Source organism: Drosophila subobscura, chromosome A (genome assembly GCF_008121235.1).
Source record: "Drosophila subobscura isolate 14011-0131.10 chromosome A, UCBerk_Dsub_1.0, whole genome shotgun sequence".
NCBI lineage: Eukaryota > Metazoa > Arthropoda > Insecta > Diptera > Drosophilidae > Drosophila > Drosophila subobscura.
In genome coordinates this window covers 14,988,862-15,000,629 of record NC_048530.1, presented here as the reverse complement: position 1 = coordinate 15,000,629, position 11,768 = coordinate 14,988,862, and positions in this window count along the sequence as shown.

Below are 11,768 nucleotides of genomic sequence, written 5' to 3'. Positions count from 1 at the left end.
AATTGAAATAAAACTCTATCCAAATGCGCTTTTTGGCATGTGAACCGCTTCTGCCTCTCTAAGGATCTCTGCAACATTATTTTTACAGACACAAATTAGGAATTTTTAATTTATTGTTAAGTATTTTGATTATTCAGACATTCGTTGAGTTTCTTGTCCTAAAATAATGTTTAGTTATATATTATTTGTTTAAGTTTAAAAAATATACAAAAATCTCTTTCCAAATGTGCATTTTCGGCACGTGTACCGCCGCTGTCTTTGCCTCTCCCTCTCTCATTCTTTAGCTCTCCCTCGCGCCTGCTCTGTGATTTGTCGCAATTACGCAGCGAACTCCACGCAGGACTCTAGGCAGGACTCGGCGGCACCCTTTTTCTTGCATTGAATTCCGCACTAATATAATTATAGAGCCGGAGCCGGAAGCGCTTTCACAGCACCCAAATCTCGCACCAAATCGCTGATACAGGCGGCAGGAGGCACGGGGTGCCAGCAGCCAGAGCCAGGAGAGAGAGAGAGAGAGCTTTGTTACGTCTGCGACTGCGTCCCGGCGTGTCCTGGCGAGCGGAAGCCAGCTCCCTGATGGATGGATGGATGGATGGATGGATGGATGGATGGATGGATGGATGGATGGAATGCCATTGCGCAGTCCAAAGGCCACTCCAATCGCTCGTCAAAATCTTCGCCAGGGATCTGCCAACATATAATTATCGCCACAATCCTTCGAGTATCGTTTTTCAAGCATCCTGTCCATGTCCACGCTGCAGCTGCCTCTATTTGGCTGGCTGCAACTGCTCCTGCTCGGGCTCCTGCTCCTCCTCCTCCTCCTCCTTCTCCTTCTTTCCCCGTGGTGCGACAACAGTTGCCAAATAATTTGATTTCCCAAATTAGAAGTGAAAATTATTATCGAGCAAAAAAGCAATTTCGGCGCGCAGTGGCAGTAATTGAAAGATTGATTACCTTCGAGGGGGAATGGTGAGCACGTGCTAGGAGCTCGGACTCTCTCTCGGAGGGGTCCTTGAGTCTTTGAACAATGCGCAAATAGTCGAGTCAAGAGGCAGCATGGATGATGGATCTACTCATGCAAGTTATTCGAATCTATCAGCCATAATTGGCGAATGATTCATAGGCAGTCGCAGCTCCGCCTGGCTTTCATTTGGCTGTCCTTTTCCCAGATTTTCTATTCAAATAAACTCAAACCTCTGCGCCTCTCGTTTAATGTCTTTATTTGCCAATTCAGCTGCTGTGGATGTGGCCCAAAAAGGGAGACCCAGGCAGCAGCAGCAGCAGCAGATCTGCAATTACTTGGCCTAAGCAAAGTAATGATTAATAATTAAGGCAAACAACAAATTAATATGCATTTATTCACACTTTTGTGGTGGGTGGTGCTGTGGTGCAGCAGTGCAGCGGTGCAGCGGTGCAGCAGTGGGTAAAACCACTAAATGTATTTCATATCTGTGGCTGTTGTAGGTAGCTGTGCCCCAGTTGCCACAAACAATGCCAAATGGGGGAAATTGCCGAGGTATCACTGTATCTGTATCTCTGTAATGCAGTAGCAAGGGGGCAACATGCATATACGTACGTATCGTATCGTATCGTATCTGAGCTGCAATAACCAGTTGCCGTATAAGTAACAATTTCCACGAATGCCAGAGAACTTAATAATACAACGAAATCCATTTAATAAGCAACTGCAAATGGCAGCCACAGCAGCAGCAGCAGCCAGAGCCACAGCAAGTGCAGCAATCAGTGGCATGGGCTGACTGGCACATGCAACTGAAACTCAAAACTGAAGCCATTCCAATGTGCGATGATCGCTTCCTGTCGATAAGATGCACCTAATAACAATGCTCCTGCCCCGGCTCCGGCTCCGGCTCCGGCACCAGCACCGCAACAGCAGCAGCCATCGATTCACGATGCCTTGGGGCCTGGGGCCTGGAAACTGAACTGGAACTGGAACTGGGTGCCCCGGGGGCCAGGACAGGCCAAGACGGGACAGGACAGGGTCCAATGCTTGTAATCACGCTCAACGGCAGCAAACAAAATTCCTCAAATTATCATAAAATTACAATAACAACAGCAGCAGCAGAGCCAGAAACAGCGGCAGAGACAGCAGGAAAGACAGAGCCACAGCCAGAGACAGAGACAGAGGCCAGAATCAGGCAGAGACAAAAAAGCCAAGTGGATCGCAGCCAAAGGCCAGAAGCAAAGCCAAGACGAAGCTGGAGCTACACTATGGAAGCTAAGGAAAAGGATCGAAGGGAGAGGCTGAGGTGGGAGTCTGGGGTTTCATTCAAATCAATAAATATTCGTTCATTCTAGCATCGAAAGTTGCTGCTGTAGATTGTGGGAAAATAGATCTAAAAACAAACTAAATTTAATTTAAACAAATAACATTAGTAGATATTAATAAGATAGAAGCTCCCATATGGACATTTATCTGGCGAGGTTCAACAACGCCTGTAAATTATATGTAAACTAACACATTTCCACGTAATTCTGTCACAATATTTGTACCAAATTTAATTGAAAGGTTACTGGTTTACCCTATTGGCATGTTCGGTATGTCCGTTCATGTTGAAACTATGCTGAAGATGAAGGTTCTTCAACAAAGCGTTTCTAACATATTGCAATACGAGCCAAGTGGTTTCATCTGTTAACTGTTATATTATTGTTTATCTTGAAAACGTTTAGAACGAATCGGCTTTACCACCAGTTATGGAGGCTGTCAAGAGGTGTCAGAATGGGAAAATAGCTTTCAAAATGTTCCCATTGTTATCCTTCATTCTGGCATGCAATATTCATTCTGTTTTCATTCTGTATCCATTCCGTATTGGATGGCCAAACAATGTGCCCAAAATGTGAGTTCCATTGGTAGCTCCATCCCGATCGTTGATTCCCGAACCTCTAATTGCGTACCCCATTGATCCACCCATTGATCCACCCATCGATCCACCCATCCACGACAAACCTCTCAACAAAGTAGCATAAACCCCCCCCTACACAGCCCCTCCCCACTCACGACTAAGTATATGGCATATTCGAACGGCAGCAATGGCTGCTGCTTAAAGTGTAACAACAGAAGTCAATCATCGGGAGAGAGACAGAGGCACAGAGACAGCGCGCAGAAGGGGCGCCGAATATGGCCACAGCCACAGCCACAACCAACCAGTTTGCTTGTGGCCGAGCGAAAGGCAGAGTTGGGCCAGCGGTGGGGAGTGGCAGGGCAGCAGTTTGCATGCCAGCAGCAAATAAAACGCAGCAACGTAACATACACCACACGCACAAAATGGTAAACAACAACAACAACCACAGACAGTCAACAGAGTGGCGCGGAGCCGCGGAGAGCCAAGAGAGGGAACCAGCATGAGAGCCGCAAAGCCGCAGAGGGAACCCGCTTCTGGACGGCCATTGCTTTGGCGCTGGCTGTGACGTCGACTGCGACTGCGCAATGGCGACTGCGGTGGGGTACAGAAGAAGAAGAAGAAGAAGGGTACGAGAGGCATGGGTGTGCGGTGTGCGGTGTGCGGGGGGGAGGACTGCAGTAACTCTGGTAACGCTGGTGTGCCTCCTCGCTGCGGCTTTGCGTGCCAAGTGGCAATCAGTCACGTTGAAAGGCGTTGTCCATGCGCTGCCTTTAGTTGTTGTTTTTATTGTTTTTGTTGCTGTTGTTTTGGCTGCTGATGTGGTTTTTATTGTTGTTGTTTGCTAAGTCCCGCGGGGCCGGTTTCGACTGCTTTCCTTCCAATCGCAAAACGTTGTTCGCTCTCTTCACGTCTCAGGCTGCCTCGCTCTTTCTCTTTCCATCTCGCTTTGGCGCTCGCTCTGGCTGTGGCTTTTGCCCATCTAGTCTACCTGTCTCTCTCACTCGCCCTCCCTCTCTTAGCCGCTCGATTGTTGCCATTTTGAGGCAAAATGCGTCATTTCGTGCGCACAGAAAGCTCTACTAAAAAAGAGTATTGAAAAAAAACAGAAGTAGAAACAGAAACAGAATAATAATAAGCTCAATTACCGGACTTGAAATTGGTCCGCCAACCGTTAGTTTTGGCTCTTAGCCTTGGCCATTTCTTTTGGGGGGCTGGCACAACCGCTGCAGGTGGCAATCCGACATCCGATAGCCGATTGCCACTGCCACTGGGACTGCCACAGCGATGCTATCCGCCGACTACGTGACGGCATGCGCCCATCGTCCATCGAGAACTACATACCAAAGAGCCAACGCCAGCAGCTCCATCTCCAGCAGCTCCATCATGGAGCTGAGACGCTGTCACGGCTCTTAGGAGTGCCAACGAGCTGCAGCTCTAGCTGCGAGATTGAATTTGAAAGCGGAAAAGCTACAGCAATTCGATATTTAACACTCAGAAATACAATTTAAAGGAATTAAAATTAAATTCTTTGAAAATTCAAATAAAAATATAACCTTTCCAGTTTTATATGCATGCTGCAAAAACACTTAAAGTTAATTAATTTCTAAATAAATAAAAAACAGTAGGCTACTAAGTAATTGACAATAAATACTGAATTCATTTATAAACAAATTAAGTTAATAAATTGTAAGCTGTGCAGTCAGTAGATTGAGCAGAGAATATCGGCATAAATATTAATCCCGAAATCTTACCCTGCACTCTGCGGCTTTGGATGCGACTAGGATAAACACATAACCAAGGATAAATAGAGAAGGAAAGGCAAAGAATGCATTCAAGACAAGAAATCGCCAAATTGTAATGATGATAAATATGAAGGGCTAGTACATTTCGGGGTAGGCCTTCAACTGTCACACCCTCCCAACGGCCTACTCCACATTTATTTCACTGCAAGCAGGAGGTCTTGTCCAAATAATTATAAACAATTGCAATATATTCTAGAAAGTAATACCAAGCTATGGCACACCCAGGCATACTCATTCGATATATTAAACACGGTACTTATAGACATATTTATATTTACATATGTATGCATGTGCAATGTCTCAGAAAGGAGCACTCGAATCCAGGGCAATTCAATCGAAATGAAACCAAATGCCAAGCACAATCCTCGCAAATCCAATTGGTCGCCAATCAATCGATTCTTGTCAGCTGTCAGTTTCGCATTACAATTCAATCAGAAGACGTGCCGGAACCTAGCCGGAAAGTTGAAGAAATTGCGGGGCTGCCTCACGGGTTGGCGCTTCCTCTGTTTGCCATTTTTCCTGCCCATTTCCCTGCCCATTTCCATTTCCATTGCTACATTCAACACTGCTCGCTTGCCATTCGTCATATGCCAGAGCTTCGTCAATTAAAAGGTGTGGAAAATGTCGAGTTCACATGCAAAACAACAATTTAAGTGACCACGGGAGGCGCCTCCCAGTGCAGCCGCAGCACCGGCAGAAGGAATGGGGCAGCACACACACACACACACACACACAGAGAATTTTTTCTGTAATTTGTTCTCTTGTTCTCTATAATTGGAGCAGTCGGTATTCATTAATGATCATGTAATGTACAAAACGTATGCGGGCACCCGAAGATGGGTTGGAGCGTCGAGGACAGGGAGTGGCAGATGGCGACAGGAAATGCAACAGCACGAAAGCAATAACAAGGCAAAAAGAGCCAGCCATGGCACGGCACAGAAGCAGGCCAGAAGTCCAGAAGTAGAGGCCAGTGGCCAGTAGCCAGAACCAGAGCTAGAGGCTCCCCAAGCCAAGACTCTCGAGTAGAAATGTCCGAATGGAAGGAAGCAGGAAAATTGCCGGCGATTTGCAAATTGTTTGACGATTAAGAAAGAGAAGGCGAAGCTTTTTGGGGCCACATCGAAAATTACAATTTACCTGAGGAGAGTTGAGGGAAAACCATATGCCCCTGCCACCCCAACAGGTTAGCCCCAGCCAACCAAAATGGCGCGCGTTTTTTCCAAGAAACTAATTAGTGCGGGGCGAGCATAAGAGACGACTAAGAGGCTGCCCTGTAAAGAGTCTGGAGTCGGGACAGGCTGAGCTGTAATAAATAAATAATAAGTAAACAATAGTTGCCAAAAATAATACGATTCTCAAGAACTTTGAAATCTCGAAACGTGCTTAAGTCCTATGTTCTTTGAAGGCCTTTCGGGTTAACCTAAGCTTTGGCAGCTCTGCATTTTTGGCAGCAGGAATCACTCCCCTTCCTAGTTCTCGAAATGATGTACCTACACCTCGTTGACATCTCTTGCATACCCCACTAATACCCTGCTTTGGGGAGTGCTGCTGCTGCTGCTCCTTTGGGTCTTATTTCTTTCATTTCTTTTGCGTTTGGCGCTCATTAAAGTGGAGCTACCGGTTTTCTCGCTACAGCTACCGCTCTCTCTCTCTCTCTGTTTGGGGTCAGTTTACATGGCCAGTCTCTCCACCCCACCCTACCCTACCCCTCCCTTCTTCTCACTTGTCCAATTCGTTGGCCATTTTAATGGCCGCCGACCGTACGTCGCCGTCGCCGTCTCTGACTCTGACTCTGGCTGTGGCTTTGGCTCCTTGCCCCTGTCCCTGCCACCCGGCCCCACCCCCTTTTGGGGTGTTCAACCAACTGCAATTATTTTCTTCTGCAGGTTTTTTTGCTGCTGCCGCTCTTCCACTGTGCCTGCCACTGTTTTTTTGTTTTGCTTTTCTTTTTAGCGCAATAATTTGCCTCTCTGTGCATTAAATGGATTTAATGAATGCGGTCCTATTAACTTTTTTTCTGCACCCAAGCCCCCACCCCTGTTCCAACCCAGAAGCCGTTTTTTTCTTCTTTTTCTTCAACTGCAACTTGTTGTTGCTGCTGCTGCTGCTGCTGGTTGTTGCTATTATTAATAATAATTGGGCAAGTCGTCGTCGTCGCTGGTCGTCGCCGTCGTCATCTGAATTTCAAATTCAGCTTCAACTTAATTTTTATTGCCGCACAACAAAAAAAAACAACAAAAAAATGGAGAGAGAGAGAATGAAATGGGAATGCGTTCGCTGAAAATTGTTGAGGAGCCACAGTGGGGGAGGGGTAGCGGGGGCACACACTCTGAGACAGGTTCCAGGTTTGGTTGGCTGCTGCTGCTGCTGCTGCCTCTGCTGTAATTGCTGCTGCAAAAATGGCCGTCCCAAATGGAAATTATGCGCCATTTGCCCCCAAGGTGCAAGACAGTAGTGGCACAGTGGGTGGAGGGGGCCTGTGGAGCTTGTTGCGCTGGTCACACAGGCAGCATCTCTCTGGCCATGTCAATCGGGAATTCTTTCCTATGCAAATAGTAAAAGAAGACCTCGAGATGCATCGATATATGCCTGCAAAATCGTGCTTAAAAATGGCTAAAAACTACCAAAATGCACAAGAAATTCCTAAACAAAATTCTAAAAAATTCCTTAAAGAAACCTCGAGAATCGCTGATAAGAAATTTATATTTTTCAAGCAAAGTGATGCCTAAAACTAGAGAAAATACGAAAAAGAACACTTTAAAATTCGCAAAAAATGCTCAAGAAGTTCCAAAACAATTCTACAAAATTCCTAGTAAATTTGCAGCTTGGCCCATACTCTTAGAATACCAGTCCCAAGCAGGCCTGATCTGTCCTGGAACTCTGCGGATTGGATATAATATTCCACGGGACTAGCTGCCACAACTTCCACGGACTCCTACAACAAAGTAGGCCTGCCGCTCGCTGCATTTCCCAGAGCCATGTCCATCCCCATAGCCATACCCAACCCATTGATCGATCTTCTGGCCTTCTGATCCACCAGCTAAGCCGCCGACATTTGCATAACGTTGCCAGCCCATCCAAGGATCCATTTGAGCCAATGGATCGCCAAGTGCAGCGCCAGAGCCGCCTAATGGCCGCGACCGTCATGCAAATTGCAACTGCTGCTGCCGCGGCCTCAACGATGTGCCATCAATGCATCAGCTGCCAAATTACATGTTGCAAGACACCAAAGAAATTATGAATTATTACAACACAAAAAGTACACGTAAGATATAAAAAACAGAAAGAAATAAAAAAACAGAACAAGATGCAGGAGACAAAGAGCTAGGGATACGAGGATGTGGCAGGGGCGAGGGCGAGGGCATGGCTTGGCATGGGCATGGGTATGGGGATGCTCGCAGAGGAAGTGGAGATAAGGGTAGGGCCTGCCACAGGGAGACACAGACGAAGGGCCAAAGGTGCTGCACGGAGACACGAAGAGAGCGAGAGAGAGAGAGAGAGAGAGAGACAGGGTCTCCGTGTCATTGTTATAGAAAAAGCTGACACCGGAACGGGAATAAATATATTTAAGTAGGAATGCACCCGAAAGAGAGAGAGAGAGAGAGAGAGAGGAAAAATTAAAAAAAAAAAATTAAATATGAAATATAAAGGGGGCGGTGCCCGGGCCACTCCCCTTGCCACACGGTCTCGAAAAATGGAAATCGTAATAAACGCAATAATAATCATGAGCTGGGAAAAACAACAATGCAACAAAAAGCGGCACAGGGCACAGGGCGCAGGCATAGGCACAGGGAGAAACCAACAACAACACAAAAAACCGAACCGAACCGAACCGTGGAGGTGGGGGGTAAATGGAAATGGAAATGGAAACCCACCCTTGCAGCAGCCACGAACGGCATCCTGTGGCATCCTCCCGTAAACGAATTATAAACACATAGGTGCAGCTCTGCTCCCCCCCATGCCATGATTTATCCCCACACCCCTCTCTCCACACACTCTGCCTCAAACACGTGACTATCGCCACACAGCTGCGGCGCTGCGGTGCTGCTGCCCCTGCGGAGTTCTAGGCTTGGGTGCCCCCGCCTGGCGCCTCCATTCCTTTCTCCCCATCCAGCGGCCTACTCTCTCTTTATTCCCTCTGCGATATCTGTTGTTGTATTAAGCGATTATCACCGCAGGACACTAATCGGGAACAGGGAAGCTGAGCACCGAGCACCATGCACCATGCACCGGGGTAATTGTGGAGCGTGCTTCGCCCAAAGTTCCTAAACTTATCGGCCAGCTGTGACGGCGCTGTGAGCATTTTCCATTCCACTAAAGATTCTGACAGAGAATTGAGATCTGAATTAAGGTTGAACATGAAGGATAAGCCCAACAGGGATCTTGAATGGAAATAGAACGGAAATGGAGATGAAGAAAACTCAAATGAGACCTCTATTTGTACGAAAAGTTACTGCAGATGTACTAAGAATGTAAGCCGGAATATATGTAAGTTAGAATACGTACTACGCTCTCATTAGTTAAGTTAAACTTTATGTAATCGTTATATATTTGTTTGTCTTTGGTATGTGCATCGGTTTGATGCTGTTAAAGTGTTGATCGGGCATGCAGAAAGGTTAGCAACAATAAAATTAAAATATTGTCGTTGATTTTTGCAGGTGTAAGTACCTTATTTATAATACAAAGACGCAGTAAAAATGCACTAAAGATAGTTTCAAAACGAGCAGAAAATATGAAAATGATATGCGTAGAATTTAAACTTGGTTTCAATAGTAAATTAGGAATTACTTGGCTCATGAGAATTGATGTAATTAAAGTGGCAGTTAATAGACAAGACCAAGAAAGTAATGGAACAGAAGAATAATAGAATATTCGTAAGTATTATAATTAAAGTAGCAGCTAATTTATGAATATCATTTACGTAGCAGTTAATTTAAGAATATAATTTAAGTATTAGCTAATAGATTTTCGTTTGAGTATAGATTTCGACAGATCCTTTTACACATCCATTTCCGTCATACTAAATTCAAGTTCCATTTCAGAATTCGCTTTTCATTTAAGTTGTGTATGTATTCTTCTTTAAATACAGTGGAATATTATAAACAAGAACCACTTTCTAGCTGTTGTTATGCTAAAATCTCTAAGTTTTCATTTTCATTTTGAGCTTCAGTCGGTTTTAATTTCTGCTCAAATCGATTTGTTTTATGGCTCCAAATTGTAAGATTCCACTTTATAATAAAATATAACAGCCCATTCAATAATTTCTACATATGTTTGTACCTGTATACCCGCTGTGGACATTCATCATAATTCTAAGCAGTTGAAGTTGCAGTTCACCCGCGCAGGCAGCCCTGCAAATCATTTCAAGTTCGTTTCCTCAGTCTTTTGTGTTTGACCGAAAATGTTCCGCGGCGCGAAACAATTTGAATACAGTCCGACGACGTGGCCAGCATTATAATTAGAGGCAATAAAAACCGAATGAATATGAATGTGAATTTGAATATGAATAGGGTTTTTCCGTTCTCTGTTTTCTGTTTTCTGTTTTTGCCACTTTTCCAGTTTTATTTGTGCCCTCCCCCAACCCAACGATCCCATTACGCTCTTTTAATTGGAGCAACACGAAAAGGAAAAGGAAAAGAAGGCAGCGCCAACGCATATATGAAAATGAATTCCGAGACTCAATGAAACTTGATGTACGGTTCCGTTCACCTGCCTCAGCAGCAGCAGCAGCAGCCGCCACTCCGAGCCACTCTGGGCCACGCCCTGCGCGTAATGTGGGTGCGAAATAGTCAGCGAGGGAGTGGCAAGGGGCTAGGGGGGATACGAGGTTGGATCTCAGGCTCGTTTGGTTAATTCGATACGCAGAAGGCTGCAATTATATAGTATAGAAATTTATGATGCCCCTGCCCCACCGATGCGGGTAGCATAGGCCAAAAGGTGCCTCCCAGTCCAATAATTAAGCGCAATAAAAGGCAATTAAAAGAGCAGCTTAATTAACACAAAGCCACCAACAATATGCAAAAGAGGCAACAGGCAGGCTTCTTCAAGAACAAAAGCTAATATCCGAATTATGCTGGGACTGAGGGAAAATTAGAGCCAAGTGTAGGAGCGAAGATCTGAAAAGGTCTCAAGATAGATGGGAAGGAACAACATTTGGAATTGTGGATCAAGAATAGCTACTTGGCCTCCACGCAGATGCACAACTTTAAACGGATAACCGCAGGTCCTGGCAAACGTCAGCAGGCAAACCGCAAGGACTGTGAGGCCTGTGAGAAAAATTGTTTTGTTCCACGCAAATAATTGACTTGACTTTTTACAGCACACACACAAATACACACACGAGAGAGTGCGGTTTGTGGACAAACATTACACAGGTATTACATGGTAGAGCAAACAAGGGGCAGGGGAAGGGCATGGCTGGGGGCGATGGCTGGTACGACAGTTGTCCAGGGTCAGTTGCAAATGGATTTTTAAATGGTTCGAAAACCGCAAGGAAACCAGAAACCAGAAACCTGCTGCAACAAGACAAAGTGGAAGACAGCGTGAAATTATAAGTAAATTCTCTAGCACGCACATGACCTCAAGGACGGCAGAGAGGGGACTCGGGGGTAGAGCAAACCGATCACGCATAACGGATCTTTTAATTAGGGCCATAAACGCGGAGCCAAATGCGGGAATCAATCAAAGTGAATCCGCGGAATGGCAACAACGATTCGACAACAGTCGACAATCAGCGGATCAGCGCAGATCAATAAACCAGCTCTCTCCTCTGATTTCCCCCCTTGGCACACACTCCTTGACCACTTTGCTGTGGCCAAGTTGCGTTTCAGTTGGCAATAAAGGCTGCGATCGAAGGGATCGACGGCTGGGTCTGGCTCTGGCTCTGGCTCTGAGTCTGGGCCGCGGCTAATTATGTGAAATTATTGATTATTGCGGGCTTTTCACTAAACCGCCAAATTGCGTGTACGTGCGTCGATCGCCATGACCTTGACAGTTCAGTTGAACGCTTTAACCGTGTGTGCCACACTGTGCTACAGCGCAGAGGACGCAGAGCAATCAGTAGAAACTATGCCAAAAATATGACAAAATAATGAGCGAGAGGAAA